Source organism: Montipora capricornis, chromosome 4 (genome assembly GCF_036669925.1).
Source record: "Montipora capricornis isolate CH-2021 chromosome 4, ASM3666992v2, whole genome shotgun sequence".
NCBI lineage: Eukaryota > Metazoa > Cnidaria > Anthozoa > Scleractinia > Acroporidae > Montipora > Montipora capricornis.
Genome location: NC_090886.1, coordinates 10022401 through 10032400, shown reverse-complemented (window position 1 = coordinate 10032400; position 10000 = coordinate 10022401). Strand labels below are relative to the sequence as shown.

Below are 10000 nucleotides of genomic sequence, written 5' to 3'. Positions count from 1 at the left end.
CTAAAATAATAGTATTATTTTAGTAACGCCCATCCGGATAACTTCACTAAATGGCGTCAGAATGGCTCTAAACTCGGAAAAAGAGACAAGTTCGTTACACATTTGAGGTAGTAAAAATTTATTTAAAATGATATAGTTATTTACACAATTTTTTTACGATCGGTGATTTTCCCATACAATTCTCTATATACACAAACTGTCGCATACACCAACGCATTTTCAGCTTGGGGAGCCTGTGTACAAAACAAACAGCAAAATTAGAATATTCTGCGGGGTTTTCTTCGAGCAACAAAATATGTTATCAAAGGCGTGAGCCAGAGGTGAGTCATTTTTATTCATTTTATTGAATGAACGTTAAATTGAGCATTTTTTAGGCTTCATAATCGACGGTATTTTATTTCCCATACAAAGTCTTATAACGCGTTTAAATTCTCAACGGCTGTCTGGTCTGTAGTGACGCGAGCTTCGGCTGCCTATGGTGATACTTGACGATTCGGGAAAATTTGTGAAAAAGTATTTATAACGGGTCACACGCGCAACTTGATCGCCCGAACTTCCCGTAGTATGCATAACATCCACTTGGCCTTTAATTTTGACATCCCATTGAAAAAAACTCGTAAAATATGATTCGCGGACCGGTCGATTTCTCTGAAATTTGAAAGGATGATTACTAACAAATAGGGAAAGGTTTTTCGCAATAACTAAAAATTCCTGTGTTAAGCATTAGAATTCGACGAAGAGGTAAAATGCGAGTAAATTTGTTGCGTGCGTTGCTATTTTTGTGATTTGACTGTTGTGCAAATATTAAATTAAGAAAAAATATCTACGGATAGAGCGTTAAAAAATCTTTATTTTTAGTAACCTGCGATCAGGCTCTATTTTAGTTTCGCGTGGTACGTAATGTGGAGTTGGCGAAACGAAAAATAGAGCCTGACCAAATTCCTCTTCGAAATTCCTTCCGCCCACTTTTTTTGATTGATTGCCATGTCCTTCATCGGCCAATCAAATTTACTGCCATTACACCAATACACGCGTGGACGGCAGATTCACGCTATTTTGTCTTGACCAGAGTTAATTACCGTGGGAGGAGTATTATGAACGAATTCGAAAGTTACCGTTGCCTTTAATTTGAGAAAAACACATTTAAAGCATGGGGAATGTTTTCGACGACTATATTGCGGCAAAGGCCGGTGTAATTCTCCCTTCCATATTCTTCCATATTCTTCACTGAATATGCAATCTTTTAAGCTTGACATCTTAATTTGTAATTGAGATAACCTAGCATTTTGTCGTTGGACGGTTTGGCAATAGATTTTTAAAGAAAAAAAAAAAGAGAAATACATTATTCCTTTAACGTGCTTGCCCATGAAGGTTTCTTTGGTGATTTTTTCGGGTAATATCTTCAGTTGCAGTGTATTTCTAGAATTGCGCGCAGTAAAATCATGATAAGTTTGGCCGTTAATCTTTTGATGGAGTACGAACAGTAAGATGGACTCGCAAAGTTCTTTTATTATTGTACAATTGATCTCTCTGGAAACATGCCATTTTAGTTTCTGGAGTGCGAGTTTTAAGTTAAATCAAGTGGAAATATTATGAAGTGTGCAAACAAACCGTGTCATGTACAGTAAATAAATGAAGCCGTTTGATATTAGATACGGGCTACACAGATATTCAAAACATGCATTCGTGTAACTTGCGATTTTATCAGCATCTCCTCCTGTTGATATATATGTCCCTTGTCTCATCCAGGAAACCAATATGCATCGGCTTTCATTGCCATTTGAAAGAACCACCTATTTAGCTTTCTAAACATCAGGGAAGTTTGTGCCAAAGTACTTTCAACCCCATGGCCACAGAGCTCGACAACGGAATCGCTAATTTCACTCGTTCCAGAGATTCAAACCCGATTCTGGACAAGTTATGAGATGTTTCAGATGGCATATCTCCATTTATACAAATAAAATCAAGTTGCACCGTCCACGGCATTGTAAGAAAAAAAAGGGAGCAAATTTTTTCGTACACTTATGGCGGATTAGTCTCGAGGATTTCGCGAGAGCTCCGCGCAATCACGATGGCATTTTCACTTCCGGCATTTCAACAGCCAATCAGATCACGAGTTTGGTCGGCCAAAATTTGGCCGACCGTCCGGAATTCTTGAGAGACTTTTGGTCAGGCCCAATTTTAGCGAGCGACGACATAAGAGGACATATGAGCGAAGCTAAAAATGGGCCTGATCGCAGGTTATATTTTTAGCGGTATTTGAACATAAAAGATGGAACGCTTGACGAGAAATAATATTTTTGCTAATACAATGTATTTGAAAGAAGAAAAACTTCGCGGGAATCGCGGTGATAATGAGTTAACAAATTTGCATACGTGCATGCGAGGAAACAGGAATTTTATTTCTCTGACAAATGGTTTTCATTGTAGTGTAAGATGAAATTTATTTGGGAAGCCAACAATATTTCTTTAACTTCGTGGTTAATCCAATTTATTGCTACGACTTGCTAGTGCGAAGATTGTTTACATGAAACAAAGGCTTTTTGCGAATTTTGAGTGTCATGAAATTACATAATTTGCGTGACAAATATCCTTTTACTCTAACCCAAAAACATTCAGATAGTAACAAACTTCATATTTACTTAACCATTTCTTCTGCTTTTGTGCTTGTCAGCATTGTGATTTGCGATAATTCGCAAGTCTGTTTTTGTATCTCATAGATGTTTAGATTTTCAATTACATGGCCACTCAACCTCTCGATTCACAGGGTCCAGAGGAGATATGTTTGTCGTTAGAACTTCAAAACCCGTCGAAAATATCTGAAATAATGGGTTATTTTGATCGCGTTGACGATCGCGTTACAGTTTCGTTACACATTCGCAATCCAAGAGACTAAGGGCTCGCAAGATCGGCTTACAGTATAAAATACGGAAAGGGAGGAAACTTGTACCACGTGATTTCGTTCGATGTGAACCGCAGCACTTGGTGACGGAAGTGAATTGGGAGCGGAAACGCAAAAGCAACAGACCGTTACTAATTCGAGAATCAAAACATCAGCTGTGGAGGGAGTTTTAAAATAATGGTGGCTTTTCCCTTGAAAAGACCCGTCCCGTTGCGCGAAAAGCAGCCGGACGAGCAGAGATCCAAAGTATCGAACAGAGAAAAACACGTGTTTGTTTCTAAATGGTAAGATATCTGATCAGTTGGCTTTCGAACGTGAGCGACAAATTACCGTGTTTGATTTTTCCCTGATCGAACTTGACTATTTTACCTGCAGGCTTTCAATGAATTATCGAAGAGACGAACAAAACTTTATCTCCGTACAAGAAATACTCGACAACTACGTAAATAACAGCTTCGAAAAGGAAAATTTTCCATTGCAAGTCAAAGAACTGGGGATTATTTTAAAGGAGGCCTTTCCACAGGCGAGTAGAGTCCAGGGAAGAGTTAACGGTGGCCGAGTATGGCAGTACCCACTTTCAAAAACCTCAAGATTGTAAGAAGACCGCGTTAAATGGGAAGACTTGCCAGCTTTCACAAAAGAATTCGACTGGCGTTTATCTACAATACTCGTCACAAATCGTTGAAACAGACACCGTTTCTCTCGAATTTTCTGGAAAAATCCTGAGATTTCTACTTCACACTGTTTTCCCAACTGAAATGTGCCTTCTCCCTCCCCAATGTTGAGCCACGCGTGTTTTGAAGCACTGAGATCACTGCCAAATCAACATTGGGGAAGGGAAAACCGCCACAAGTGTTTCAAGATTTTTGACGAGTATTGTAGCTCTAGCGATTTTTTCTTTGAGTGGATAAAAGTCCAGTCACAAGATCTATGCGAGGGCAGCCGAGTTTTAACTGAAGTAAAGATCTTTAAAGACTGGACATTTGTTGTACACGTCAACAGTCGAAAAGTTGCAAAAGATTTGAACTTGGGGCATCTTAAAATTACTTCCGATCTTGCGCACATTTACTTTATCGCGTCATTTCCGTCACCATATGTTGCGGTGCACACCGAACGAAAGCGCTCTCTCGGAGCCGTAAATTTCGGTCGCCGAAAATGAATTTGAACGCTTTCTTATGCCGTTTTCCTACAGTATTTGGCAAATACATAACAATTCTAGATCACGTTAGTAAAATCAGGCAATTTAATTCAATTCCATTTGAGTTTCAGGGATTCGAAAATCGGCCCCAAATTAGTTTCCTCCCTTTCTGTATTTTATACTGTAAGCCGATCTTGCGAGCACTCAGTCTCTTGGTTTGCGGTGTACAGAATGTGTAACGAAACTGTAACGCGATCGTCAACGCGATCAAAATAACCCATTATTTCAGATGTTTTCGACAGGTTTTGATGTTCTAACGACAAACATATCTCCTCTGGACCCTGTGCTCGATTTTGTAAATAGTTCACCCTGAGGTCAAAATAGATACGTTTCTCAGGAACCCGACAAAGAAGGCTTCCTGACCCGACAGATGAAATCTAAATATTCACTTAAATATTACAACAAAATTAAAAAACCAACAACGGAAGTTTCTTGGCCTAAAAGTACGTTGTTTAACTCTGAAAACGGCAAACGATTAACATTCTTTCCCGTAGTTCATTCAGTTGACACAAGGTGATCACGTGTACCTCTATGGTTGCCTAGCGGGTGATCAATTTCTTCCTTTTGACAAAACTTCAGTTTGTTCATAAAAGTTAGAGACTGCAGAAATTTTCGTGTTTTGAAAGTCGATTGTCATTTAATCTTTCCATGAGAATTCGATTCAGAGTTATATATATAAAGTATGTTATTTTTTTCTTCATCTGTCTTTCTGGTGCAAACACAAAGCCAAACAATGTTTTGACCTGGCATCAGATTAGACTAACAAGAAGAGGAATTATGAAGCGGAAACAACACCTTCAATCCTTTCTTAGTGTGTGCAATAAACGTTTGCTTAGTGCAATTGCAAGACATGCTGGAAAACGTCTGTCAGAGCAATTTGCAGTTAGTTTTTTTGCAAGACTATTTATTTAAAGAAGAAACGAGTGAATTTTACTCAAGAGCTTGTTTTGTTAGCTTTAAACTGAATTCATTACCAAAGCTTAAAAAACTAAAAGAGCTCAAGATGGGACAGGACATTTCAAAATAATTAAACGTGTGAGCCAAAGGGCCTCGGCTGGCGCGAAATGTGGGTTACCCATCAAATGGTCTTTATGACGCCCCACTTGAAAAAATTAACTGGAACGCTGCAGTTCAATACCACCCAATTCAGTGACTTCTTTGTTTGTGTAATGCGTACCACAGGCAACCCAGTGTAAGCTTTTTGGAGCTTCTAGTTTTATGAAGAAGGCAACGGGGGCGAACAGTATCGGAAGAAGAATAAGTTTCGATGCGCTCTTGCGAAAGGCGAAAAACGCCTTGTGAAGTTGCGAGAGAGGATTTGGTAAGTTTGTTTCATTTGTTATGCAGCGTGTACGATAGCTTGACGACCCTAGACAGATTAACCTCTGAAGTCTCAGAATAGTCTCACATTTAATTATGAAAACTCGTATTAGCCGAGCGCCTGGGAGGTCCTTTTTGTTTTCGCGCACGCAAGGTAAAATATATGGGAGTTTATAGCTGTTGGGGCGACTTCCCGTATAACACTCAATATCAAGCTCTGAAATGGTTTACAATGTCTGAAATGGTTTTGCCTGCGCTGACTTTGTCGAGGGTGGCGAATAAAGGTCGTAAATGGGTGTTAACGGAAAACTTGAAATTGGTCCTTTTACAATTTACCGGAAATAAAATCGGCCTTTCACGTTTCACAAGAAATAAGACATTTTTGACAGGAATTTACGTAATTTACGATTTTACGGTTGCTTTTGTTGTGTCATCCTTGGAAAATCCTCAAGGTCCTCAAGGTAGTAGTAACGAGAAAACTGAGGAAACTGCTGACCAAAGTGCGCCAATGCTTCAAGGGGAAGTCGGAAGCTCAGCAAACTTCCTCCTTGGTGCACAATCTCGATTTGGATGAGTCATTCGTTTCAATAATCGTTTATTGTACTGAAACATAACCGAAAACTAGGAAACCGGTTTAAGGTAAGAGGACTTTTATTCATTATAAAGCCCAGTTTACACGAGCAATTTTTATGTGACAGCGTTTATGTAACAATTTTTATTTGCTCGTGTAGACGAAGGAAATTGGCCAATTTTTATGTGACAAATGCATTTGCTGAAAAGCTGGCGTGTTAGCTTTTATGTGGCAAATAAAAATTGTCATACACAAAAAAATGCTCCTGTAGACGACTCGTCACATTAAATGTGGCAAATATTTGTGGTCCCCAATCTTCCACTGAGAACGCGATCAAAATGGCAACCTCCACGTCTACCAGCGCTCCTTCCAGTAGAGGAATTTATTGGCCAGATCAAGTAGTGACTTTGTTGCTAGAGGCCGTCAGAGAAAAGGAGAGTCTCTGGAACACTAAAAGAACCGAAACGTAAAAAAAACACAGTACGAGGAAGTACTGCAGCCTGCAGGTGATAAAAGAAGAATTGCCAGACATTGATCTGGCAAACCTCAAAGGTATGCCTACCACTGTTATTCTGTACGTGAACAACATAATTAAAATTATCGTTGAGTTTTCCAGGGCTTTACCCAACACCTACCCATCTTTTTCTTCATTCTTTGTTGCTTATAATACGAGAAACGCTATAATCGCAGCAGCTTCAAGTTTTTGCTTGTTCGTCAGCGCCATATTTCGTGGGTGACTACACAGCCTCTCCTTTATTCTGCGTATCTCAGCTGTTCAAAATCATTACTGGCGCACTAAACTTCACACTGTTGACAATTATTTGCTGAGCCATCTACACTATCAAATATATTTGTCACATAAAAATTGTCACATAAAAATTGCTCGTGTAAACGGGCTTTAGACCTCACAATTCACTCCATGCTTTTTGTTTTGCATTCACTACCAGAAGATTGATCCAATGCAGTTTCCTTTCGTGAAAAATAGCAAACAAGTCGTGAATAACCTCACCGTCGAACTACACGAATAACCAAAATACAGGGACAAATGTAGACGTGCTTGCGATAAATAAACGCGCTACATGGATGCAACTTAAAGTAAGCGTGACCAGTTATAAAGGGATCTAAATGCGGTATCGGTATTTCGTCGATTTACGGTATTTCGGTATTTGCCAATTTTTCTTGCGGTATTACGGTATTGGGTACCCCCAAATGTCCCCGTCTGCGAGCAGGCTCTCAGTGGGTCGAGGTGCATGAACGATTGCTCTTTCACAAATACAGATTTTTAAAGACTAAAATCAGTAGGACTAAAATTTGTTCCACTGAAAGTGCAGACAGAAAAGTAAAAAATAGAAAAAAGTATAGCTTATCTGCTGAATACCCCGCCACTTATTTGCATAATAATAACATCGAATTCGTTCTGAAGGTCGCCCATAGACATGAAGTCGATACGAAGGTTCAAGTTTAATAGAGTCCTGTTTGAAAACTGAATTTGATTTTTCTATTCTTTTACAAGCGCTCGCAGAGAGAGGAGATGTGATTCATTCACTTTCTCTTCCTTTGATTGGATCAAGAATTGCACCAAGAATTGTTTGATGGAATTTTTTTCATAAAGTGTGCGATAAACCATAATACTACCCTTTACTAAAAACCTACCTATCTCCTTTGCTCCGGGATTCTCAATGGGTGCTTTGCTTTTGAACGAATGAACGACAGTATTAATAGCGCTTGTCGACTTCGGTACCAAGAGTACGGTCTTTAAATCATGATGTGGGCGGAACATTCTTCTACTTTGACAGATCACATGTTTCCGCGTTAATTGAGGGCTTTTGTAATGCTAACACGTTCCAAAACCTTGTTGGGAAATCCTTAACGAGATTTGAATTTGCGGCTGATAATAGCGCTTTGCACTATTACTAAAAATAGACGTTGTGACAGGAGCCCCCCGCGTAGACTCAGACAAACATTCCGATCTACTGAAAGGAAATGTATGAGTGAGGTAAGCGATAGCGGAGGAAAGAAGAAGACATTTTTATAAATATGTGGAGTTGGTTTCTAAAAAAGAGTTAGAGTAGTTAGTACTAAACAATGTTGATGTAAATCGGACTCACAGTATCCAGATAAATTACTATAAATTTCCGAAATCTCTCAAAGAGTTGCAGGAATCAGGAGAGAAAGTTTTCACAGGTCGCTGCCAAAACCATCGTAAGACATCAAGAAATGTAAGCCTTGGCTAACCGATTGAACGCGGGAATTATTATCTGTGAAAAACATATATTTGTGCTCTACAAAAGGTCCCACAGCAGAGGTTCAAGATGACCACCTGGGGTAACAAGAAGGTTTATAAAAGGGAAAGCATTACCGCTTCAAATAACAAATTTTTCCCATTCTAGTTTTGAAGAACGCGCGAGACTTTGAAATACGCCTAAAACATAGAGGATACCCTGAGAGTAGCCTGCGTAGCAAGCGTTTCGAAAGAGTTTCGAAACGATTTTCCGCAAACTCGCCGCGTGGAAGTTGGGGCAAGAGACTGAGGGAACGCTTGTAAGAAGACCCCCTATTTTTGAAAAACGCCACCTTTTTACGGTTGACTTGACACACTCTGATTGACTACTTATTAACAAACTAGTCAATAAAAGATAACCAAGTTAACACATGTTGGCTTCCGACAAAACAAACCGAGGCACCGAGGAAACACCGAGTGATTAACGCAGAATTTGCCAGTGTGATTTTAAATGTAAATTGTAACGGCAGCTTCTAAGCCGGGTACGACTGGTTATGTTTCTTCTGAGAATTTGTTTAAACCATCGAAAAGAAACTTACGGGCAAATTTTAGCTGATATTTGCAGAGCGGTTGGAATAGGAGTTATCGAAAACAACAACCAATTTTCAGAACTTGTAAGCAATCCGTGCGCTCGTAAAATACGAAATTTAGAAACATATAAACTCGTACAGAGTTCGATGGGTAGTAAGTAAGGCCGTTAAATGCAAATCTCCAGCAAAGCTGACCATGAAACCATTCAAATAGGTTTAAGTTTAAAACTAACGACGATTTCAGTGCGACTTGCTGGCTATTTTGTTGGTGCAGAGTGGTTGACGAAATGGATCGTACTAAATCTCCTGGAAATTACAGGCAAACCTCCTCGCCAGTTTGATAATCCACCGTACGTTTTTGGTCAAATCGTCACGAAATCGTAGATGAAATAGCAAGTAACACTGCTTTAAAAAATCGAATAACTTTACAAAGGAGCCGCTTTCTTCTCACAATAATTAAGAGAAGATTTAACAGGCTGCGTAGTTGTCTTCATCTTGTCTCAATCCATGACATAGGACTCAAGCTTACATCAGGCAAGGTACGCAGAGAATTTGACGAATTTCCTTGATCCTGACACATGTGGATTCTGATAGTTCGCAGGCATTTTATTAATTCATCCTGCGTAAATAAAGTATCTTTTGCAAGCGAGCGAAAAGCTCACTTCAGTTCAGTCCAAACTTTTCGTCGACAATAAGCGCTGCCAAAGTTTTGTTTTGCTTTTAATGAATTACGGAAACGCCATAACGGCTTCAGCTGACACGTAAATAATATTGAATTTCCCTTGATGGATATTGTCCAGGCAGTCCAGATTTTCATTTAATGAATACAGGCTGTCATTCCCATAGAATTCACCTCAACCACTTACTTGATCACGTATTATGCTTTGAAATGGAGAAATCACGATGATACTCGAGAAGCCGGTTCTTCGTTTTAAGTTCTTTTATTTCGCACTCCGCACATCATGACAAACATCTGAAAAATTAAGCTTTTTCCGAATCCTGTTGGCAAAACGGCCATTACATCTATACAGTTAAAGAAATGGCGCATTGACATTTCTTTTTTCCTTTTCAATGCAAAACCCGAGACCCGATTCGCTCAGCTTCGACACACGATTCAAAACCTTCCACATCTTCCACCATTGCCTTTGTCACGCTAGAACTTAGGAGAAATATTTTGCTCCAGAATTTGTCACCTGTC

The 10000-nt window shown here is 39.4% G+C and overlaps 1 protein-coding gene across 6 annotated transcripts in view; it reads right to left on the bottom strand.

The window, feature by feature from the left end:
• The window catches only part of LOC138045502 (uncharacterized), a 39605-nt gene that overhangs the window by 26013 nt on the left and 3592 nt on the right, over nucleotides 1-10000 (bottom strand). Inside the window, exons 1-2 of one of the 6 annotated variants that reach the window (XM_068892034.1) lie at nucleotides 7645-7711; nucleotides 6936-7007 (exon numbers count right to left, since the gene is read on the bottom strand). The exons of 2 other annotated variants lie outside the window; for them this stretch is intronic. The gene's annotated coding sequence lies outside the window, so the exon portion shown is untranslated. Of the gene's footprint in view, nucleotides 1-6935; nucleotides 7165-7644; nucleotides 7712-10000 lie in introns of those variants that run through there. 3 more of the 6 variants (XM_068892037.1, XM_068892035.1, XM_068892036.1) reach the window with 3 other exon arrangements.